The following is a 25,768-nucleotide window of genomic DNA, read 5'->3' as shown; positions in this document are numbered from 1 at the left end:
GTAAATGACGTAGTGGGAGTTTGTGGAATTCTCTTTTGCCTCAATTTTATGAGGAAAGTAAGAGGCAAGATTGTCAGCTAAGAGTGGTCATGGGGGCAGAGGTATTGGACTTGGAGGAAAAAGAAGTTGTGAACTAATCATCTTAGAGTGGGAGGGCAAAGACTCTATAGGAATCTGATGTAGCCACTGGGTGGCATCAAGGGTCCCCTTGAGGTTAGGGGCAGAAATTTAAAGCACATAAGTCAGCAGAGAGAGAGAGAGAGAGTGTGTGTGTGTGTTTCTAGTCACTTCGAGCTGTGTTGAATTGGTAGGCCAACGTGGCTGGCAGAAATGCTCAAGTTTGGAGTTTAGCCAAGTGAATACAATGAATCAAGGAATATGGAAAATGATATGCACATAGAAGTTACTAAGGAATGACTATGGAATACAAGCTGACTAAGGAGGGGAACGGGGCAGGAACAGTAAAAAGACAGAATCACTGGAATATACATTCAAGTAAGGTCAGAATTTTTTGGATCTGGGGTGCTAGGGGGAGATAGCTGAAGTTTAGGGGAGAGGGCTCAAGGGGAGCCTACGTGGGACTTATATCCTAGAACAGTTGCAAATGGCAACCCACTCCAGTGTTCTTGCCTGGAGAATCCCATGGACGGAGAAGCGTGGTAGGCTACAGTCCATGGGGTTGCACAGAGTCGGACATGACTGAAGAGACTTAGCAGCAGCAGCAGCAGGACATCACCATGGGGGTAGAGAAAGGGTGGAGGGCAAGGTCATCAAGATAGGCACATTTGTTGACGTGAGTGGCTGGGATGCGTGATGTTTCACTTTTCTTGTATGGTGGCTCAGACAGTAAAGCATCTGCCTACAATGCGGGAGACCTGGGTTTGATCCCTGGGTCGGAAAGATCCCCTGCAGAAGGAAGTGGCAACCCACTCCAGTACTCTTGCCTGGAAAATCCCATGGACAGAGGAGCCTGGTAGGCTGCAGTCCATGGGGTCGCAAACAGTCAGACACGACTGAGCGACTTCACTTTCAGTTTTCAAAATCACCAAAAATTAAGACAGAAGTGAAGCAAATGTCAGTGAGTTATATCTACAGTGAAGGGTAGTGAGTGGGCTAGTCTGATGACATATGACTCAAAGCTGGGGTGTTTTGGGAGGAGAGAGAAAGAGCAGGGTCTGAAAGTGGCAAAGAAGAGCAAGGAGGACCTCATCCTCCTTCAAGCCCAGAGTCAGGGCTGTTGGAGGAAACACAGCCCCTACTCTCCTGCAGGCAGTAACCTCTGGGGAGAGCCTCCTTAGAGCAAGAAAGTGAAAGGACTGTTCAGAGAAGAGATTGGGGACCTAGGGGATGTTTGCTAATGACAGACGTGGATTCCAGAGAGCACAGTGGGTGGTTTGGGGAGCTTGGAAAGAATGAGGTATTGAACAGAATTGGGGTTACATGGAGCCATAAGGGGGCTTCCTGGTGGTCAGACGGTAAAGAATCTGCCTGCAATACAGGAGACTTGGGTTCGATCCCTGAGTGGGGAAGATCCTCTGGAGGTGGGAATGGCAGCCCTCTCCAGTACTCTTGCCTGGAGAATCCCATGGACGGAGAAGCTTGCTAGGCTACAGTCCATGGGGTTGCAGAGTCAGACTCACTGAGCAACTAAGTGCTTGCACAGAGCCATGAGGGATGAGAAGACAGACATGGGGGTTACCTGGGAGTCTGAAGCTTTTGTGGTGACCGAGAGAAACCAGGATAAAAGCCATAGTGGACTTTTATCCAAAAGTCTGCCTTCAGTGGACTGAAGGCAGAGTTTTAATTTTTTAACAACTGTTTTGGAAAGCCTGCGCATTTTAAATTTTTATTTTTGGTCGTGCTGGGTCACTGTTGCTGTGCTCAAGCTTCCTCTAATTGCAGGGAGGGACTGGGGGCTACTCTTGGCTGTGTTCACAGCTTCTCATTTCACTGGCTTCTCTTGTTGGAGAGCACAGGCTCTTGGTACCCGGGCTTAGTTGCCCTGAGGCATGTGGGATCTTCCCGGTTCAAACCTGCGTCCTCTGCATTGGCAGATGGACTCTCATCCACCGTACCATCAGGGCAGTCACATACATGTCAAACATACACTATTAGTAGGTCAAATTTGATGCCTTTTCCAGCTTTATCGAGATACAATTGACCTATAATATTATCTAAGTTTAAGGTATACTATGTGCTGATTTGATCTCTGGTTCTCTGGTTCTTGAGATCAAATTGCTAACATCTGCTGGATCATCAAAAAAGCAAGAGAAGTCCAAAAAAAATCTACTTTTGCTTTATTGATTACATCAAAGCCTTTGACTTATGTAGATCACAACAAACTGTGGAAAATTCTTAAAAAGATGGGACTACCAGACAACCTGATCTGTCTCCTGAGAAATCTGTATGCAGGTCAAGAAACAACAGTTAGAACTGGACATGGAACAACAGACTTTTTCCAAATCAGGAAAGGAGTATGTCAAGGCTGTATATTGTCACCCTGCTTATTTAACTTTTATGCAGAGTACATCATGTGAAATGCTGGGCTGGATAAAACACAAGCTGGAATCAAGATTGCTGGGAGAAATATCAATAACCTCAGATATGCAGGTGACACCACCCTTATGGCAGAAAGTGAATAAAAACTAAAGAGCCTCTTGATGAAAGTGAAAGAGGAGACTGAAAAAGTTGGCTTAAAACTCAACATTCAGAAAACTAAGATCATGGCATCTGGTCCCATCACTTCATGGCAAATAGATGGGAAGCAATGGAAACAGTGTCAGGCTTTATTTTGGGGGGCTCCAAAATCACTGCAGATGGTGACCGCAGCCATGAAATTAAAAGATTCTTGCTCCTTGGAAGAAAAGCTATGACCAACCTAGATAGCATATTAAAAGCAGAGACATTACTTTGCCAACAAAGGTCCATCTAGTCAAAGCTATGGTTTTTCCAGTAGCCATGTATGGATGTGAGAGTTGGACCATAAAGAAAGCTGAGCGCCGAAGAATTGATGCTTTTGAACTGTGGTGTTGGAGAAGACTCTTGAGAGTCCCTTGGACTACAAGGAGATCCAACCAGTCCATCCTAAAGGAAATCAGTTCTGAATATTCATTGGAAGGACTGATGTTGAAGCTGAAACTCCAGCACTTTAGCCACCTGATATGAAGAACTGACTCATTGGAAAAGACCCTGATGCTGGGAAGGATCAAAGATGGGAGGAGAAGGGGACGACAGAGGATGAGATGGTTGGATGGCATCACTGACGCCATGGACATGAGTTTGAGTAGGCTCTGGGAGTTGGTGATGGACAGGGAGGCCTGGAGTGCTGTAGCCCATGAGGTAACAAAGAGTTTTCATGACTGAGTGACTAAACTGAACTGATGTGTTGATTTGATATACTTGTGTACTGCAAAATGATTGCCACCACAGTGTCAGCTAACACCTATCATGTCACATAATTGCCATGTTCTTTTGGTGAGAACATTTAAGATCTACCCTCTCAGCAACTTTCGAGTATGTAACACAGTATTGTTAACTACAGTCACTGAGCTGTACATTACATTCCCAGAACCTATTTGCCTATTACTGGACATTTGTACCCTTTAACCCACATCTCCTCACTTCCCCACCCTTGCTGTTTTGATGTATGTATATTAAAAAAAGCATTGTGAGAAGATCACCGCAGTCAAGCTCAATAACTTATCATCTGTACATAGTTAGGGTGTGTTTGTGTGCTGAGATGATTTAAGATCTATTCTTTTAGCACATGTCAAGTATATAGTACAGTTTTGTTAGTTTTTATCACTAAGTTGTACATGGTGACCTCCAGAACTCATTCATCATGTGTAACTGAAACTTATTGGCTGACTTATCCTTGTTCTTCTGTCTTATCCCCTCCCCTCAGACGCGTGGCAACCACTTTTCTACTCTCTGCTTCTGTAAGCTCATTTTTTTTTTACATTTTGCATACAAGTGAGAGCATTCAGTATTTCTGTGTCTGCTTTTTTTCACTTATCATACTGCCCTCAAGTTCCATCAATGTTGTCGCAAATGGCAGCATTTCCCTCTTTCTCATGGCTGGATAATACCCACTGTATATATGTTTACACACTTTTTAATCCATCTGTCAGTGGACATTTGGGTTATTTCCTTATCTGGCTATTATGAATAATACTGCAATAAACATGGGAGTGTACGTATCTCTTGGAGATCCAAATTTCATTTCCTTTGGTTACATACCAGAAAATGAGCTTTCTGGATCATATAGTAGTTCTGTTTTTAACCTGAGAAATCTCTAAACTTTTCATAATGATTTTGCATAGTGATTGTTATCAATTTACATTCCCAGAAACAATGCACAAGTATACATTTTTCTCCACGTTGTCGCGAACACTTGTTATATTTTCCTTTTGATAATAGACATCCTGGCAGGTGTGCGGGGATCTCGGTGGTTTTGACTCACATTTCCCTGATGGTGAGTGGGGTTGAGCACCTTTTCATGTACTGTTGGCCGATTGTCTTCTTTTAAGGAATGTTTTTCAGATCCTTTGTGTTTTTCTAAAAATATTAGGTTACTTGGTTTTCTCTTATGAATTGTATACAATCTCTCTGTTTTGGATATTAATCCTTCAAGACAGACATTGATAGGAGGCTTCAAGTGCCAGGCCACAAGCATTTCGGGTATGGATGTGTGGGTGTCTGGGACTCTCTTGGCACCTGTCGTTTGGCAGCTAGGAGGTCTTAGTGCAGGTACAGAACTTAATCTCTCTCTTAGGGAAGGATGACCCTGCTTTGAAATCGTGGGGTTCCCTTTCTTACCCTTCTAACGGAGTTGGGAGTATCTGGGGCAGTTTGGACTTAATTTAAGCATGCAGGACCCTCTTGACATCCCAGGGAGGTGTGTTCCATTCCTGTTCATATCCCTGGTGAAAGTCCTGGCACATAGTAAGCACTCCAGTAAGTGTTTATTGACCTAAAGAGGTAGGATTTGGGGAAAAAAAAAAAAAATGAAAGTAGTGCTTAGGAGAGAGCTCTTGCTCAGAGAAATAATTATTTTAAAGTCATTCGCGTGGGTAGTGGCTAAAGGGTTAGTGGTGAATAAGAATTCCCAGGATGATAATATAGAGAATGAATTTGTAAAGGGCACAGTGGATCTCTAGGTGGGAGAGGGGTTACAACCTTTAAAAGGCCGTGAAAAGAAACTGACAATGGTATTCTATATAGTCTCCACCCCAAAACTATTAGAACTAGTATATAAACTCAGCGAATTTGTAGGATACAAGATTAACATACAGAAATCTGTTGCTTTTCTATACTTGTACACTAAGAAAAACTACCAGAGAAAAAATTCTGTTTAAAATGGTATCAAAGTGAATCAAATACCTAGGACTTAACCAAAGAGGTGAAATACCTATATGCTGAAAACTGTAAAGAATTGATAAAACTGAAGATAATGCAAAGAAATGGAAAGATATCCCATGCTCTCAGCTCGGAAGAATTAACATTGTTAAAATGGCCATACTCCCCAAAGAAATACCCATCAAAATGTCCATGACATTTTTTCACAGTACTAGAAGAAATAATCCTAAAATTCATATGGAAACACAAAAGACAAAGCTGGAGGTAGTACCCTCCCAGACTTCAGACTGCAATGTGGCAGTAATCAAAAGAATGGTTCTCTAATAGAAACAGACATGCGTATCAGTGGAACAGAATAGGGAGCCCAGAAATAAACCCACATGCATGTGGTCAATCTATGGCAAAGGGGGCAAGAATATATAATGGACCAAAGACTGTCTCTTCAAGTGATGCTGGGAAAACTGGGCAATTATATGTAAAATAATCAGAACACTCCTTCACACCATATACAAAAATAAACTCAAAATGATTACACACATGAATGTAAGGCATGAAACCATAAAACTCCTAGAAGAGAACATAGGTAGAAAACTTTGATATAAATTGTAGCAATCCTTTTTTTGGATTTGTCTCCTAAGGCAGAAGAAATGAAAGCAAAAATAAATGAAAGGGATCTAATTAAACTTAAGAGCTTTTGCACAGCAAAGGAAACGTTGGTAAAACAAAAAGAAAACCTATGAAATGGGAGAATGTGTTTGCAAATGATACGACTGAAAATGGGTTTATAGACAAACAGCTCATACAACTCATTGTCAGAAAAACAACCCAATCAAAATGGGCAGAAGACCTGAAGAGACATTTTTCCCAAGAAGTTATACAAATGGTTAACAGACACATGAAAAGATGTTCAACTTCACTACTCATTGAGAAAACAAAAATGAGACATCACCTCACACCTGTTAGAATGGCTATCATCAAAAAGAATATAAATAACAAATGTTGGCAAGGATGTGGAGGAAAGGGAACCCTTGTACACTGTTGGTGTGAATGTAAATTGGGGTAGCCACTATGGAAAACAGTATAGAGGTCACTCAAAAAACTAAAAATAGAACCACCATATGATCCAACGATTCCACTCCTGGGTATATACCCAGAAAAGATGCGAACACTAATCCAGAAAAATACATGCACCCAGATGTTCACAGCAGTACTACTCACAATAGCCAAGATATGAAAGCAACCCAAGTGCCCATCAGCAGATGAATGACTAAGGATAACGTGGTATCGATACCCAATGGGAGATTACTCAGCCATAAAGAAGAATGAAGTTCTGCCATTTGCAGCGACATGGATGGACTCCATGAATATTAGGCTTAGTGAAATGTCGACAGTAAAAGGCTCTGTATGACATTGTTTACATGTGGAACCTAAACAATATCGATAATATACACATAAACAGACTCATGGATACAGAGAACAAACTAGTGGTTACCAAAGGGGACAGAGAAGAGGGGAGAGGAAAATTAGGGGTATGAGATTAAGAGACACAAACTACTCTGCATGAAACATATAAGCAACAGTAATATGTTACATAGCACAGCGAATTACAGCCATTATCTTGTAATAACTGTTAATGGAGTATAAGCTGTAAAAATATTGAATCATTGTGCTGTACACCTGAAACCAGTATAACACTGTAAAATGAACTATAAATCAATTTTAAAAAGACAGAGGAGGAACAAAATAGTGGCCTAGCAGCTGAAGGTAGGAGTGGTCCACGTCTCAAAAGGAAGGGGGAGTGATCTTAGTGGCAAATGGCACTGCAGTCGAGTAAAAAGAGGCTGCATGGAATTCTCTGGGTCTGACCATTTTGAAGGTCAAACTAAGGGGACTTTCATGAATTGGTAGGGCAGAGTCAGAGGGCAGTGAATTGGGGATGCAGGCACTGAGGAAGTAGATGTGACTGAGATGGTTATATCACGAGTTTTTACCTTGGAGAAGAGAAGCAGGGAAATAGAAAACACAAGTCTTATAAGAGCAGGGTTTTTTTTTGGCTGTGTCACCCAAGGTATGTGGGATCTTAGTCCCCTAACCAGGGATCAAACCCGTGCCCCCTGCAGTGGAAGCACAGAGAAGTCCCAAGAGTAAGTTTTAAATATATGTATGTGAAGATACAAAGAGAATAAGAAAATAGAAAAATGATGAATGATTGATGGAACAACCTCAAAGAGAAGATGAAGGAATAGGATCAAGGTGGAAGTTAGGAGGAAGAACTGATATTTACTGAGTGCTTTCTGTGTGCCAAGGACTCTGGAGTTGCTTTCATATCCAGTCATTTTACATGGCTGAGCGACTGAACAACAGTTGTTTCTCAGTGTCTGTGGGGGATTGGTTCCAGGACCTCTGCCCCATAGATGCCAAAATCCACAAGTGTTTATGCTATCCCTTTCTGTATATCATATCATTTAAATATAACAACCCCAGAAGTGTTATATCCCTTCTGCTGCAGATGAGAAAGCTGACTATGACTCAGAGAGGTTGAGCAATTTGCTCAAAGCCACACAGCTAGTAAGGTTAGAGTCGAGATTCAAAAACCAAGTCTACTTGACACTGAGATTCCTTCTTTCTCTACCACATCACACTTCTACCTCTTCCTTGAGATGAGTGAAGCTGACGTTAGGTAGGGCTGGAGATATGTTTGTAGAATGGGGGCCAAGTTGAAGACACTCGGGAAGATACATTTGTTGTTGTTTAATCCAAATACTCATTCATGGGATCCTTTCTGCCCCTCTAAACTGATACTGCCTAAATATCATTCCAAACTTTGTAAAAGTCTCCCAGCCTTCCACAGATCTGTGCAGCGTTCCAGGGGCTGGCATCTCCCCAGGCTCCTCTGACCTCGATCATGGCTTCCCCTGAATTGGCTGAGAGAGACTCTTGTATCCTCTGGGCACTCTGAGGTCTCTGCCTCCAATTCTGCAATGTGGTATTCTCACAAAGCACTTTTATTTGTGGTAGACTTTACAGAGGTTTTTAAATATTTTTAAACTTTTTATTTTATATTGAAGTATAGCTGATTAACCATGTTGTGATAGTTTCACATGGACAGCAAAGGGACTCAGCCATACATGTACATGTATCCATTCTCCCCCAAACTCCCCTCCCATTCAGACTGCCACATTGCATTGAGCAGAGTTCCCTGTGCTGTACAATAGGTCCTTGTTGGTTATTCGTTTTAAATATAGCAGTGTCAGAAGAGGGATATTTATCCTAGCAACACAAACAGTTTCCAATTGACCATAACCCAACTCTTGTTCTTAAAATCTTAGTTTTTGCCATTGGAGTTTTTCACTGGCTTCTTCACCAAAGGGTGTCAGTCTGCTTCAGCCATTCCTGTGTTAGCCTTCTTTTTCCTCTCCTTTTCTCTCTCTTCTTTGCCCCTTCTCTCCTGTGATAGCCTTGAGAATGCTAACATTTTCTCATTCTATTATTCTGAGCAACTGTCCCTAGTCCCTACTCCCCTCTGCTGGTCTGAGCCTTCCCATGCAAATCCAAGTTCATCAAGGTACTCCTCTGATTAAAGAGTTCCCACGGAACAAGATCCAGCTGCCTGTTTCTGGTTTTTATATTGTCCTGTGTGCAGAGAGAAGCAAGGCCATCTGCTGTGGTGGGGAGCTGGGCGGGGAAGAGCAGGAGTAAGAAAGGGTTTGAAAAGGGAGTGAAAATGTCAGGTAGCCACTGAGGGCAGAAAACGCCAGGGATGACAAATGAGTCAGCTGAAGCAGAAATCTTTTGGACTTTTCTCTAGTAAATAGCCATCCAAGCAGGAAAAAAAAAAAAAAAATGGTGAAAGATGGTGGTTTCTCCGGGCTAGAAATCTGCCAAGTGATAAAGGATAAAGACAAAGGACAAAGGTGGATAAAGTGATGGCGAGACAGTCACTGATGAGATAGGCTGTGGCTCTGGTGGGGGGAGGGTAGTGTGGAAGTAGGATCAAGAGGGGAAGAAGAGAGAAGAGAGAAAAATGAGTTCAACAAGATAGGCAAACAAGGGTTGTGAGAGGAAAGGCGAAACGGGGGAAGGCAGTGGTCAGAAGGGGTTCTGAAGTTACATCTTTACAACTGGTTGGTCCTCCTGGCCCTTGGGGATCACCCAGTGTGCTGGGGCTGGCTCTGAGCAGCAGATCACTGCCTCCCAGCTCTCCCATCTTCTCCCTGAGAGGCAAGGCTGCAGTGGCATAAAGCAGCCCACCTCACCGGTCCCTGACATGAAATGAGAAGGGCTAATTGGGAAATCAGGAACCCCTTTACCCCAGCTCCCTCTGAGTGTCTCCAAACAGTCGTCCAGTCTAGAAAAAAGCACAGTGGCACAATAGCTGCTGTTTCTCTCTCCCACTCCTCTCCCTGACATCCCACTCTCTTTGTAGGGAACATTGTTCTCTTTTGTCTGCTGCTTCTCATATAGGGGGGTGGAGGAAACGGGCATTTGGTTTCCCTAGAGTTGAAATTGAGCACATTTCTGCTTCTGAAATTCTGTGCAATTTACATCTGCTCCATTTCATCATCTTGGGGTCCTTTTTTCATAAGTTGTCTTCCTCCCCTCCATAGGCTCCCACATCTTCATTTCAGTTTTTGCATTTTCATTTTCTGTTCTTCCAATCACATGGCATTTCTGTTAACGCTGTATCAGAAGACGAGCAGAGATGGCCTGGCTTTGAGTGATCGTTAAAGGTGAGCTGTTGTTTAGGAGGTGTTTCACGTGCCATAGACGAGCCATCTGTCCTCTGTGTACCCTGCAACAGCCTCTTTCCTGCCAGTGTCTTCTCTCTGTACTTCTGCCCCAAGTCGTATCACTAATAACTTGATATTCTGTACTGTTGTGCCTATGGCACAGTTAGGGGCCATTTTAACGTGATAACAAATGTCCTTAGTCATGGGGCCATATGGAGACTCAGTGGGTGGTACCATTAGCTGTAAAGCTTGAGGCAGATTTGGAGTTGTCTTGTCCAGAAGAGAATCCTAAATCCAAGAAATGTTTTAATAAAATGTACTGGAATAGATTTTAAGCTGCTCTACCATCAAACAGAAATCTTCCTCTTAATTTAATTGTATTTCCCCCAAATAATTTCAGACGTGACAGGAATGGGCAGAAATTCCTGACACTCTTTGCTTCATCCTCAATAACCATTTTGTTATCCTATAATGGCCACACTTAAAGAGATGCAGATTCAATCCCTGGGTCAGGAAGATCTCCTGGAGAAGGGCATGGCAACCCACTCCAGTGTTCTTGCCTGGAGAATCCCATGGACAGAGGAGCCTGGTGGGCTACAGTCCACGGGGTCACAAAGAGTTGAACAAGACTGAGGGATGAGCACACAATCATGGTTCTCCCCATAGCCAGGATGGAGTGCTCTTAGCTCGTTGTTCAGCTAAGGATTAGGTGGGAAGCTGGTGACAGTTTTCCATCAATATTTCACCATGAATCTACATCTTTCTAATAAACTGACAAGTAAACAACAGTGGACTTAGGACAAGCTCTTTATCAGCCGATGAATTATAAGTAACCTTTGACTTTTGATGGGGAAGGAAATGACAACTCATTCCAGTATTCTTGTCTGGAAAATCCCATGGACAGAAGAGCCTGGTGGGCTGTGGTCCACGGGGTTGCAGAGAGTCGGACATGACTGAGTGACTTTTGAAGCAACATGCTCAGCCTTCAAAGTGATATCATCAACTTTTCACCAAAAGCAACCTGCTTTTCAATCATATGGACCGAAATAGAGCATGACTGTAAGCGGCTCACAGGCAGGGCCCATGTCTCTCATCACTGCACTTAGAACATGTTAGGCAAGAAGTAGGTCCTCATGGCAGAAATGAGCTGAATGTGGAGCCTACAAGGTCATCCACAAGATCATCTAGTTCAGGATTTCCTAAGACAGTTTCCTTAGAACATTAAGGCTCACTGGAATGGAGGTGAAAAGGTTGGTGGGGGGAGAAGGGGTAGGATAAGAGAAGGCTACCAGGACTGTTTCATGGCCAAGTTAGTTTGAAAACTGTGATTCACAGAGTTTTCATTGTTTGTGGAGGTGGCATGTGTTTATTACAGGACATACCTAGTCTTCAAAGTGCTTCTGAACCTTGTGAAAGACCAGAAAAGGGGTAAAATGGGATTGTGTCTTTCCCACTAGAGTGCTGTGTATCAGTTTGGAAAAGGATGATCCAGTCCAACTGTCTCATTTTATAGAAAAGAAAATGATGCTGAAAGAGGCAATGACATCTCAGAAACATTTGACTTACTAGTCACACATCTGGAATTAGCATCTAGACCTCTCATTACTCCCACAGTGTGGGAATGGGAAAGGGGTCACCACACAGCCTTCTGCACCCAGGTAATAGGGAAAGAAACAAATGAATGAGCCAGTCACAGGAATCTGATGTCAAGTGCTTATTTTCAGCCTGACATTTCAAATCTTGATGCCCTTCGACTGTCAAGAATTCCCCCAGACCTCCCCAGCCCCTTAGAGGAGGAATGCATTTTCCCTCAGGAACTGCACAGTCCCCGAATTTCTGATTCGTGTGAAGAGATGTCATGCCCTGCTTTATATTTTATTCATCTTGGTCCAAGTCATCACTTCACCAAAAAAAAGGGCAAAATGATCCTTACAAAAAGAATCTTATGGACAAATGCAACAAGGCCCTTTGCTGAAACTAGATAAAAAAAATAAAATGCCAAGAAGAACAGCTAAACGTGCATGGAACACTAGGCAGAGGGGTGTGCATGTGATGGAGTGGGGGTGTCTTCTGAATCACTTCCCTAAATTTAGCAATGCAGTTTAAAAAAAAATAAGCCTTTAAGATCTGCTTCCCAGAAATCCTGTTATTTCTTTGCACATGTCTTACGTAAGTCTGTGCCACAGGCTTGCAGAATAATGCGATGGGAAGGGCACAGCCCTATTTTGCAAGAACCAACAAGAGAAATCCAAGGGAATTTGACAGTATAAGAAACTCAGGAGAATCCACCCTTTGCCTTCTCTAGCCGTGCAGCTGTGAACGGTGCCATCTAAGGAAGTGATGTCTGTTAAGTACTTCCCACCTAGATGTTGTGGGGCGATTCGAAGATGCATTCATCTCCCCTCCAGAACAGAGCTGTCATTGTTGTCATTCATCATTTCCAAAAACCTTTGTTATTGTTCTTATTTAACCCCTAAAGGAACATCTCTGCCGCATGCCCTCACTGCCTGATCACATCACTCTGCTCACCTGCTTTCCTTTCTCGAGTCTCCCTCTGTGAGTGGATCCAGAAAGTCAGGCCTCCAGAGCTCTTAGGAGTTCATATTTTGGTTCCTCTTCCAGCTAACATCTAGTAGGTTCGTATGCAGTTTCTCTGAATCTCCTCTTCGCAAGTGGTACGTTTGAAGAGAATCCTGAAGGCAGGGTTGTGTGCTTCACAGATGATGTCATTGAAAGTCACATTTAAGTGGAAACAAATGCCCTACGTGTTTTCCAGTTCCTGTCTGCCTGCCTTTGTAAATGTCACATTTGGGGTCAGCTTTGAGCTGGCAGGCTACAGTTTATGGGGCTGCAAAGAGTTGGTCACGACTGAGCACACATACTCACAGGGAGCACTCTGAAACCCATAAGAAGTTTGAAATTTATGTAATTGCAGTGGGATGCCAGTGAAGAGAGTGAAAGAGGTTATGATGGCAGACTCATCTCTTTTCCAGAAGCCTCTTCAGCTTTTCCTCAAAAGCTTTACTTACCTGGACCCTCTTTCAAACCATGCCTCCCCTGTCCTGAGACTTCTTTCTCTACCTTCCCTAATAAAACCTTTTCACCAATCTCCAATCCAATTTAATCCTCTTTTGTTTCCCCACTGAGCTGTAAGAGATAGTCATGAATCCCTGCTAGCTAATGCTCTGGAAAGAGGCTGATAAACAAATTCACAATCACCTATAAGTTCACATATTGTTTGCCTAAGATACTTTACATTTTAACAGAAGTATGCTTGTGAATTCATAAAGTTATTGGAATGCCTAAAACAAGGCCTAGGGATGAATTCAAGCAAGATTACTGCTTATGCTCAAGCAGGAGAGACAAACAATAAGTAAACAAACCAGTAAGATCATTTGGGGGGTGGGGAGTGGGTAGCAATAAGTTCTATGAGGAAAATAAAGCAAGATAATGGGGAGCTGGAGTGAACAGGGTCTTCACTGAGGAATTGACATTTGAGTCTTCACCTGAGTGAAGAAAAGCAGAGAAAGATCTCAGGCAGGATGTTCCAGGTAAGGGAAAAGGCAGGGTAGAGTTCCTGATGTAGGAGCAACCTGGATGGGAACAGAAAAAGAGTGTGTATGTGTAGTGAGTAGGGGCAGAAAGGAGGGGATAGCTCTGAAGGGGTGAGCTGGGGTAGGACATGGAGCACTTTGGTGGGAAAGACCCCCTGGAATAGTAAATGGCACCCCACTCCAGAATTCTTGCCTGGAAAATTCCATGGACGGGATCCTGGAAGGCTACAGTCCCTGGGGCTGCAAAGAGTTGGACATGACTGAGCATACACAAGTACACATGGAGAATTTTGAAACCCGTAGGAAGTTTAGAATTCATGCAATTGCAATGGGATGCCTCTGGGTTTTAAGAAGGGAATTGATATGATCTAATGTAAATCTTCAGAGAAGGCAATGGCAACCCACTCCAGTACTCTTGCCTGGAAACTCCCATGGATGGAGGAGCCTGGTGGGCTACAGTCCATGGGGTCACTAAGAGTTGGACATGACTGAACAACTTCACTTTCACTTTTCACTTTCATACATTGGAGAAGGAAATGGCAACCCACTCCAGTGTTCTTGCCTGGAGAATCCCAGGGATGGCGGAGCCTGGTGGGCTGCCATTTATGGGGTCGCACAGAGTCGGACACGACTGAAGCAACTTAGCAGCAGCAGCAGCAATGTAAATCTTAATAGACCAGCCCCTAACTTAATAGAATCTCTGTATTTGTAGAGAACTTTAAAGCCAGTGGAGGAAGAACTAAAATATGGTGGGTTGAGAAGTGGATTCAGGAGGCATCAGTTGCAGTTCTAATTCTGTCCAAAATGACTGACCAAGCTACAGCATTTCATTGTCTTAGGCTTTCCAGTAAGAGAAGATGAGGTTGGACCAATGAATGTTCCTAGTGCTTTTCACATCAAAACAAACATAGACAATGATAGCTGTGCCCCTAGAAATAAGGCCTCCCCAGGCTGTCCCAGTGGCTGAGGCACTCACAACACACAGGGAGTTTCTAGGCTAGATGATCTTGAAGTTTACTGTAGTTGTGCTATCTTAAGATTTCATGGCATTTCCCTATGATGGCCCTCAAACCATACCACCCAATTATCTGTTTTAACTATAGTAAAGACAATATTAATCTAGGTCATAATGACTAGTTTGGCCTGTTGTTTCACATTTGCCACACATCAAAATTGAAAGTGTTAGTTGCTTGGTCATGTCTAACTCTTTTTGACCCCAGAAACTATAGCCCACCAGGCTCCTCTGTCCATGGGCTCTTCCAGGTGAGAATACTGGAGTGGGTTGCCATTCCCTTCTCCAGGGCATCTTTCCAACCCAGGGATTGAACCCAGATCTCCTGCATTGCAGGCAGATTCTTTACCATCTGAGCCACCAAGGAAGCCTCCCCTAGTCCCACAAACATCAAACTTCATCCTGTTAGGTATTTAGAATAGGAAAAAGGAGTCCAAGATGGCAGTGGCTAAAAGACAAAGAAAGGAAAAAGCCGGCAAAAACAGAACTAAAGAAAAATCCATGGACAGGGAGTAAGAACTTCAGGTGAAACAAACACGCCTCCTTCTTGACTAGCCCAGTTTGCATAAGGAAGGCTCAAGGAGGGGAGGAGACAAACATATAAAAGGAGGAAGCCAAGACGGACTGGGGCCCCTCCTTTGGGGCCAACCTGCCCTTACGCCTTGAGGGTATACTTTCTTTTGCTTGCGGAATAAAACTTAGCTGTAACAGAGCTGTAACACTGGTCCACATTTCAAATTTTTGCTGCGGTGAGACACAACTGAGGGAGTTATACACTCCCCTGAGAATCCTAAATAACCCAGCATTGGCATCTGTGCTTTGTGCTGCCAACCATGCAAATGTCCCAGACACGCTGGGTCTCAAGACCTCCTCCTTTGCCACTTGGGTGGTCAAATTCCTTCCTGAAGCAATCTGCCCAGCTCAGAACTAGTGGTGTTTCAGAATGTTCTAGTATTCTGAAACAGCTTATCTGGATCTCATGACAAGTGCCAAGACAGTCTACCACAGTCGCTTATTGAAGTAGAAATTTGTATTGTTTCCTTTCCTCTTTTCCATACTCCAAAAGAAATTTCTTAAAGCAGGGGTCCCCAGCCCATTGAATCTAATGCCTATGATCTGAGGTGGAGCTGATGTAATAATAATAGAAATAAAGTGAGCAATAAGTGTAATGTGCTTGAATCATCCCCAAACCATCCCTCCCTCCACCTGCAGTCCATGGAAAAATTGTTTTCCACAAAATCAGTCCCTGGCGCCAAAAAGGTTGGGGACCATTGTCTTATAGAATGAAAAAGCAATAGCTACAGTTGATGTAATAGATAAGACATGGAGACTGGAGGTATTTTGCATCGGGGGATCAGAAATCACTCTACTGCAATAAATGGAAAATGTGTAAAGATGGCAGAACTCAACCTCCATCTCAGGGTGTGTTATCTGTCTCATACGTTCAATAGTGCAGATGCACTGGGATATACCCATCTTTATTTTCCAGTATCCTTTGAGACCTAGCTGAATATATACAAGCTGATTAAACTCTACATCACTCACATTTATTCCAACTCTATACTTCAGATCCCTTTTAACCTTAAATTTTTTTTAACCTCTTCTACATTTACCTTTGATCTGCGCCTCCTCATGACCTCAGTTCTCTGACCACCCTAGTTCTATCAGCCCATCTTTCCTATCCCCAGCCTCACTTATCCCCCTTCTCACTGTATACCACGCGTTCACCAGGATCCCTTGTGACCCTGACCTTCTATCTTATCGGTTCTCAACCATTGTAACTCCCTGAATTCTCCAACATTACCAGAATTACAGAACCCTGACAACTAACTGGGCATTGATTGTGAAAGGCTCAACTGGTGGCCTTCTCTGGTTAACACTGGGCCCCACTTAGCTGGTCACAGGCTCCTCCAGAAGTATCCATGCCTTTGCAGAAGGCTTTCTTTTGTGTTTCATGGAAGCGGTTCCAATGGAGGAAAAAAATAAAACTTGAGGAAATAAAAATGGGTTCCTCAAACTCTTATATAACTAGTCTTTTGCTCATATTTCATTTTTTCCTTCTATTTGCTGTAGTCATCCTCTCATGTCCCTAACTTCAAGTAACAGCTAAATATTTCTTCCTTTGTCCCATTACTGAACACACATTATAATCCTTTATTTTCACGTCTCCTCTATTTCTAGATAATGGGCTTCTTTCAACACTAAAAATATTTCTCTCCACTCTTATCTCATGGCTTCTATAGAGAACTCCAGTATAATTCTTATCCTTCTTCCTCTATAAGTAAAATGTTCTCCCTCCTCACTTTTTACAAGACTTTCTTTGTCTTTGATTTTCTGTAGTTTGAATATAGTATACATAGGTACAGGTTTCTTAAATTTATCCTGTTTCGTGTTCTCTAAGCTGCTTCAATCTGTGATTTGGTGTCTATCATTAATTTTGGAAAAGTCTCAGCCATAATTACTTCAACTATTTTGATTCTTTCTACTCTTGTATTCATATGTTATACCTTTTATAACCATTCCTCAGTTCTTAGAAATACTGTTCAGTTTTTCATTTTTTTCTCTTTGCTTTTCATTTTGAAAAGTTTTTATTTAAAAAATTTTCCCTCGCTGGCTGCATGACGTGCAGGATTTTAGTTCCCTGACCAAGAATCAAGCCCATAACCCCTTCAGTAGAAGCACAGAGTCCAAAGCACTGCACTGCCATGGACGTCCACTGAAAAGTTTTTATTGACATAATTTTAAACTCACTCATTCTTTCCTTGGCATGTCTAGTTTACTGATGATCAACAAAGGTGTTTTTATTTCTCATATAGTTCTTTTTATTCCTAGCATTTAAAAATTATTTTGCAGAGTTTTTATCTCTCTGCTTACATTACCAATCTGCTCTTGCATGAGGTCAGGTTTTTCCATTTTTAACACTAATCATGGTTATTTTAAATTTCCAGTTTAATAATTCCAAACTCTCTGCTACATCTGAGTTTGGTTTGATGGTTCCCTGATGGCTCAGATGCTAAAGAATCTGCCTTCAATGCAGTAGACCTGGGTTCGATCCCCAGGTCGGAAAGATCCCCTGGAGAAAGGAATGGCAACTCACTCCAGTATTCTTGCCTGGAGAATTCCATGGACAGAGGAGCCTGGTGGGCTACAGGACATGGACCAAAGAGTTGGACATGACTGAGTGACAAACACTTTCACTTTCACTTATTGCTTCATGCCAGAAGCATGGGAGCATTTTTCTTGAATATTCACCCTCAAACCTGGTGGGGCTCCTGGAGGCAAAACTCATGAGAGTATGGGGACTCTCTCCCCTTACAGCTAGGCTCCCAGGAGTTTTATCTTTCAAGTTAGTCTTAGTTCACTTTCTAGCAATTAGTGATTTACTCTTAAATGTTCCTAACTGGTCCCTGCAGCAGCTTCTGTTCCAAGCAAGCTGTGATTCTTTGCATTTACGTGTCTTTTCAGGTGAAAAGGTTGGCAGTGTGCCCTGTGACCTCTATTGAGTGATTGTTCTAAGAAGAGTGTTTGATACTGTTTTTTTTTCCATTTTTTCTTATGAGGATAGGAGCCACCACTTCCAAGATCTTGCTATGTTCGACTGGCAACTGTGGACTTCTTATTCATCTTTGAGGTCTGTTATAAAGATACGATACCTAGAAAAGTAGCAAATATCTCAATAGTTGCTAGGTCAGAGTTTAAAAGAACTAAAAAGGAGGGACCATCCCCCTAAAGATATAAGGCTTGTTTTTAGCTGTATTGTGAGAGAAGGAGCTTTACTCCTTGGTCTTGAACTGGTTTTGTTCAGAATTAAGTGCTTGCCCAAACCCTCCAACCCATGATCAGATCCCAGCCCCCAGTTTACTCCTTACTCACCCTGTCTTCACTAGTCACCAGATTTGTGATTCTTACTGACCCTAACTTATTCTCAGAGTTTCCTAAACCTCAACTTGGATAATCGAGACCTTGTATTTTACCGTCATCTACTATGAGTGCCCGGAATTCCCTTTCTCCCAATTTTAACATTTATTCTTTTTTTTTTTTTTTTTTAAGAAGGTAACATTTATTGAGCAGATTAGTAACACTGGGTACTGTTTCAGTTCCTTTTTGAAGATTATCTCATTGACTCCTCATAACAAATATGATGTGTAGTTTCTACTTTTGGGTGGTAGGAAGTTCTGGCTGAAAGGTGACAAGCTGCCTAATTCCCATAGCTCGTAAGTGGCACAGTCAGGAGATTTTCAGTCTTGTCTCTTTGTCCAATCTCAGTGTGTCCATCCATCTATCCTGCAAGCAAATACATGTCACAGGCACAGAACTAGGTGCTTTGCTGAAACAAAGATAAATTACATCTTGCCCTCAAGAGTTACAATACCCTACTTGGAGGAGGGATAGAAGAGGATGAAGAATTGGCAAAAAGGGTAATAGAAAGGGGAAATGAGAGAGAACTCATTTTTCCATAGACATCTTTACAGCACTTCAATGCAAATAGCTTTTCTTTCTCCCCTTCAATAATAGACAAATCTGGGACTTAGCCCTTTGATTCTTGAGAATTTCAACCCAAGTTAGAATATCAGGAACATCTTTGAAAGATGCTAATAAAAATATTTGTTGTTTAGTCACGAAGTCATGTCTGACTCTTTGCAACCCCGTGGACTACAACATGTCAGGCTTCCTTGTCCCTCACTATATCCCAGAGTTTGCTCAAACTTATGTGCATGGAGTCAGTGATGCCATCCAACCATCTCATCTTCTGTCACCCTTTTCTCTTCCTGCCCTCAATCTTTCCCAGCATCAGAGTCTTTTCCAGTGAGTTGGCTCTTTGCATCAGGTAGCCAAAATATTGTAACTTCAACTTTAGCATCAGTCCTTCCAATGAATTCTTACCCCTCAATATGCCTCCCAAACTAGTCAAAAAACAGAAAGGCCAAAGCTGGAAGAGGATATCTTAGAGCTGTAATGCCAATGTACCTCCTCCTACCAGTCATATCCCCAGGAAGAGTCACTAGCCTATGATCAACTCTGTAAAAGTAACCCCTAAAGATACCATTTTTGCAGCCTGTGGACCTGTATTAAACTTGGGTTGGGGCAGACCAAGTAAGAGACCTGCCTGTTTGGGCACTCAATCCAGAAATTGTTATATGCTCTGTCAGTTTTAGTATAATATGTATTAGTCAGTTCAGTTCAGTTTAGTTCAGTTGCTCAGTCGTGTCTGACTCTTTGCAACCCCATGAATCGCAGCACGCCAGGCCTCCCTGTCCATCACCAACTCCTGGAGTTCACTCAGACTCACGTCCATCGAGTTGGTGATGCCATCCAGCCATCTCATCCTCTGTCGTCCCCTTCTCCTCCTGCCCCCAATCCCTCCCAGCATCAGAGTCTTTCCAATATGTATTAGTACAATGCTCTGAAGTTCTACCTGATCTTAGCTTTTTAAAGCTTCACAAATGTCCAATTCTGGGTTGTGCAGTGATTTTGGTGTGGGAACCATCTCCAGAGATGACTGTGAATGATAGAATAGGTAGATGGATCCAAGAGAACACAGGCAACACGGGAGAAGAGGGAATGATGAGACCTTGAGGCAGGAAGGAAACTTAGAGGTCATTCAGAGTCACAGCCATCAATGCTGAGGAGCTGAGTGCACCTACCAGTTCTCAGGAATTGTCAGGGCACTGGAACCTTGTTCTGTTCTGCAAGTGTGATAATAAGTAGTGTGCTTATTATACGACTCTGAGAGTGGATGGTAAGTGTGATAATAAATAGCAGCTGGCTTTCCGAGCTATTAATCCCTCTGACCAGATGAATCACATGTCCCCCAGGAACAGTTTCTATCTTTCATTATCTTAAAAAACTGATGTGAAAAGAGACAAAGAAGGTCACTACATAATGATCAAAGGATCAATCCAAGAAGAAGATATAACAATTATAAATATATATCCACCCAACATGGGAGCACCACAGTATGTAAGACAAATCCTAACAAGTATGAAAGGAGAAATTAACAATAACACAATAATAGTGGGAGACTTTAATACCCCACTCACACTTATGGATAGATCAACTAAACAGAAAATTAACAAGGAAAAAAAAAAAAACATGTATCTATAAAGTTCACTAAAGCAAAGCACAGTAAAATGAGGTATGGCAATAAAAGGCGTTAAATTTATCAAATTAAAAAAAAAAAACTGAGCAAATATGACACCTATCAGCTAGTTAAAAAAAAATGTTTCTGTATGAAAACACATCTCATGGAGTATCCTGATATGAGATTTATTTTGTAAGCCATGTATTTTCCTTCTACCTCCCATACAGAACTTGCTTCCTGTCTTCCTACTTGTAAACTTCTCTCTGCTTCTCCTGATGTCTTTCCCATTTCTTTACAGTCTATTTCCCTTTTCTCTGAAGACTAAGAGCAGACAGACCTCCTCTGATGCCCCTGAGATGTTTACAATTGGACTTGTTACTTAACCTCTCTAAAACTCAGTTTTCTCCCCTGAAAAATGGGGATAATGGTGGTTATTTCGTAGTTACTGCAAGGTTAAATGAGATACGATAGGTAAGGACTGTAGCTCAGTGTCCAGGCTGTAATGAGAACATCACTATTGCCGCTCTTCTCTTTAGCCATTGCTGCTCTTGTCTATGGGGTTGCACAGAGTCGGACACGACTGAAGCGACTTAGCAGCAGCAGCAGCTGCTGCTCTTGCTCTCACTTTTATTCATGTTTCCTATTCTTCCTATTTCTTTTTTCCTACATGGGAAAGCCATGTCTGGATTTTCTCAGATTTCCTATGTAAGGAGCTCCTTTTAAAAAATCCAGACGTTTGCTTATGCATCACAGTGTTTTCAACCCAGCATTGAAATATCTATGATGAAGATATGACTGTCACGTTTACTCTAGCTGGCAAGGCCTGGGATTTCCTTTTCAACTTATCCTAGTATGAGATCTATACACAGTAGCTTCCAGTGAAAAAATTGTGGCCTAAGGACTGAGAAGCATCTTATAGCCCTCTTCTATCCCAGACTCCATGGAAGTATCCTGACGACTTCAGTTAATCAGTGGACTCCAGTTATTACAAAGTTACTAGCTGACAATGGCAATCCAGAATGGCAGTAGGAAGGCGGAGTCTCTCTCCCCACCACCGCTGACTCCTTACCTGCCCGCCCCCCTCCCCGCCCCATATAAGTCTTACCTCTTCATTCTCTCCTGGGACTCAGTTCCACCTGGCTCCCTGGGGCCACACCCAGAACAGGAACAAAGAGGCCTGGGAGACCTTCCTGCCAAGCCAGGCTCTCAGATGGCCCTGAGGGTTCCTGCTGAAATATGTATAACCTCAGTCACTTAGAAATACATCTCATTAAATGAGATATTTTTTAAAGAATGGGAAATAATTTATAAAGGTAAAAATAACTCAGCCTTGCCATGAGAGTGCAGAAATAAATTCTGTACCTTCTCTGCCTGATTTGGGGAGGGAGGGAAGAGATGGGGGAGTGGGGAGAGAGGATATGAGAGAGAGTGAGCACAAGAATATGGTGAGAGAGAACGCATTCTGGCTGAAGCTAAGCGAGAATAAAAGCTTGACCAACCGGCAGTGGTGCTCTGAGGCCCAGGGATCTTGGTCAGGATAGTGGAGTGGAATTGAATTTTTAAAAAATCTATTCCTTAGTTCAGAGCTCCTGAGTCTTTCCCAGCATGGTGCTTTGTTTTAGACAGTGGCACACCCCAGGGGTATGCATCCATCCAGCCCCAGTTCCTCTCCCTCCCCGTCACCTTTTAATTGCAGGGCTCTGAAAGCAGAAAACGGGGAGTTCTCCAAAGGTCCTTTCTTTCAGTGTTTTTAAAATATACTGCTTGGCGCTTGCTTTGGCAGATTCTTTATCAACTGAGCCACCTGAAAAGCCCAACATATAGATCACCTGGAGGCAAATAGACACCTCAACAATGTTGACCATTCTAATTTGTGAATATGGTATATTCCTCTGTTCATTTATGTATTCTTTGATTTTTCTCAGCAATGTTTTGTATTTTCAGTGCCAATATTTAAAGTGCTATACTTAATCCTCTGAACATCCCTAAGAGACAGGTGCTATTATACCTATTCTTGCAGAAAAGAAAACTAAGGCTTATGGACATTAAATGTCTTTTGCAGGGTCATGTAGCTGGGGGAATGACTGTGTGGATAAAATAACATTATGCAGGGACAAGATATGTATCAGTTGTAAAGTGCCACTCCAATGCCAGCTATGATTATGGCTGCATCCTTTTGAGCACATGGGCCCCATAGTGAGTGAAAGTTGCTCAGTCATGTCCTACTTTTTGCGACTCCATGGACTGTAAAGTCCATTGAATTCTCCAGGCCAGAATACCGGAGTGGGCAGACTTTCCCTTCTCCAGGGGATCTTCCCAACCCAGGGATCGAACCCAGATCTCCTGCATTGCAGACGGATTCTTTACCAACTGAGCTATCTGGGAAGCCCAAAGTCATGGTCTTTTGTTAACTCAGTGGCAACTAGGTTGCCAGAGTTATTACACTGCAGGGAGTCCAAGAGCCCCAGTTCCTGTACCAGTCAGGCTGCCATGGAATTCTCCAGGACAGAATACTGGAGTGGGTAGCCTTTCCCTTCTCCAGATCTTCCCAACCTAGAGATTGAACCCAAGTCTCCTGCATTGCAGGCAGATTCTTTACCAGCTGAACCACAAGAGAAGCCCATGGGCCCCATTCTTGAATGCAATTGTTCAGAGCCTGGCTCCTCTGTGAACCCAGGGTCCTTAACATCTCGGCTTGGAGGGTTGTCTTCTAGACTTTAAATTTCCCCTTCTGACTAAAATTTGATGTCCTGAGAAAAACTGTTGGTGCAAGAGCCATGTCTTTCTCATTCCTCTCATCCTGCATCGTCTGGCATGATGTTTGACACGTAGTGTGTGCAGTAGGTGTTTGCTGAAATGATGGTCTAGCCATGAGGGTGAATTTTGTTAGCACTTATCATCTTTCTCAAAATAATTCCTTGAGCAAAGATCACCATGGCACAGTAGAAATTTAGGGGCCAGTGGTTGGAATTCAAGAGATAACTAAATTGTCTATTCCAGATTTTCAAGGGAAGTAAGAGCTGAGGATGTGGGCAAATGAGAAGCCTCTTCTTCTCTCACATATTTTTGAGTTGCTGCAGTACTGTACTTCTGTTTTAGTAGTTTAATTTAATCAGTAGACATGCAACTTAGTAAACACTAGGTCATAGATTAGAAGGTAAATCGTTTCAAGTCTCTGAACTCAAGACTGTTTTCTATGTTAAAATATTCAAAACATGCAATTATAGAGACAATTTGCTTCAGAAAATGAACCATAAAACTCAGAGCCAGTAGCTCATGGGGAGAGCTCTTTGTGCACCTTTTTAAGGGGGGAGAAGGGTCAGGGTTTGAAATGAAAAAGAAAAATTTCCACCTGATCTCCACTACTATAAAATTGAAAATGCAAAGTGTGAGACACATGATCTTTTACTATCCTGTCAAAGGCATATCATCTAAGCAAGGGAAAGCTACAAAACCGTTGTCACAGTGATTTTTTCATTATCACATATTCGTGGGTTGACCATATAGAACCTAAGGAGGAAACTAAGATTTTTTAAGGGAAGAAGTCATCTCAACAGTTCTGACCTTGCATGCAACCTCTGGATACCCCCAAAACATGAGTTATAATTACATCGTATGTTCTCACAGGCAGTCTTGGGCATCGCTGTTTGCCAAAATACAAAATAATATCTAATGATGGGACCAGCAGAGAATCAAATGCAGAAAAAAAATTTTGTATGATTAGAAACAGTGAGGCACAAAATGTAAACATAAAGAAATAACAAATCTCTTTAATTTAGAAATTTTATTCATGAGAAAATCATTTAAGTATCAAATATCAGCTGTTTTCTTTTTTTTTTCTCATTCAAGGGAATACCAAGAAGTATAGGGAAAATGTATCTATTTTATGTTCAGGTGTACAGGTTGTGTTCTGCATTAGTCCACATAGATTCTTCTCTGTGACTTTTTCTCATCGGTCCTCTGAAGTTAATGGACTATTGACCTAGAGAAGCACAGAAGAGAATAATAATTATAGTGAAAATTATAGCATTGATAACGTGTCCTTGAAGTGAAACAAGGACTTCCTTGTATTAAATGCAAGGCATCTCTTGTATCTTCACATTAGTGCTCACATAAAATTTAGGCAACTTAGCTGAAACAATTAGTGCTGGTAGCTCAGACGGTAAAGCGTCTGCCTACAATGCGGCACACCCAGGTTTGATCCCTGGGTCAGGAAGATCCCCTGGAGAAGGAAACGGCAACCCACTCCAGTATTCATGCCTAGAAAACCCCATGGACCTAGGAGCCTGATGGGCTACAATCCATGGGGTTGCAAAGAGTCGGACACGACTTAGCGACTTCTCTTCACTTCACGGTTGGGATTAGGTTCAAATAAATCAGTTGTCTTTCTTTACAGTATACTTAGTTTCTCTGGATGAAATAGGTCGAATAATTCCCAATTTCCTCCTCAAACCTCTTTCAGTACCTTTCTAAAGTATTAATGGAGTATTAATTTGTCCATTAATACTTTTCCCCTTTTCCTCACTAACATTATATGAAATTAAGATACATGCCCTTTTGTATTGTGTTCCCTTTATTATAACTGCAGGGCATTAATAAATGGTGAACAAGTAATAGAAACTAAAATGTGCTGCTGGCATTAAGGTAGTTTTGAGTTACAAAAATTTAAAGAAATAGAAATGCAGCTTTGGGGGCCATTTAACTATTGAAGATTTCAGAATATAATGTAATCACCCAATTTCATTCTTGTTTTATTCGATCCAGGTTTTCTAATGGTGACCCTAAGAGTTATTTATAAATTTGGGGACTCAAGGTACTCCCTATTTATATACATTTAAAATGATTCCTCTAGTAGAAGTTACAGGTGTGCAAACTGAATCTCTCTAAAGAAAAGTTATCTAATAGCATCTGGAAGACTCAAAGGATGAACATATATTCGAGAATGATCTATTGCAGGATTTAGATTATTTCAAGATTATCCACCAGCCTCAAAAAGTTAAGAGATATAAAGTCTATGAGTTAAGAGGAAAAA

Source organism: Bos indicus x Bos taurus, chromosome 16 (genome assembly GCF_003369695.1).
Source record: "Bos indicus x Bos taurus breed Angus x Brahman F1 hybrid chromosome 16, Bos_hybrid_MaternalHap_v2.0, whole genome shotgun sequence".
Classification (NCBI taxonomy): domain Eukaryota; kingdom Metazoa; phylum Chordata; class Mammalia; order Artiodactyla; family Bovidae; genus Bos; species Bos indicus x Bos taurus.
This window is presented reverse-complemented; position numbering follows the sequence as displayed.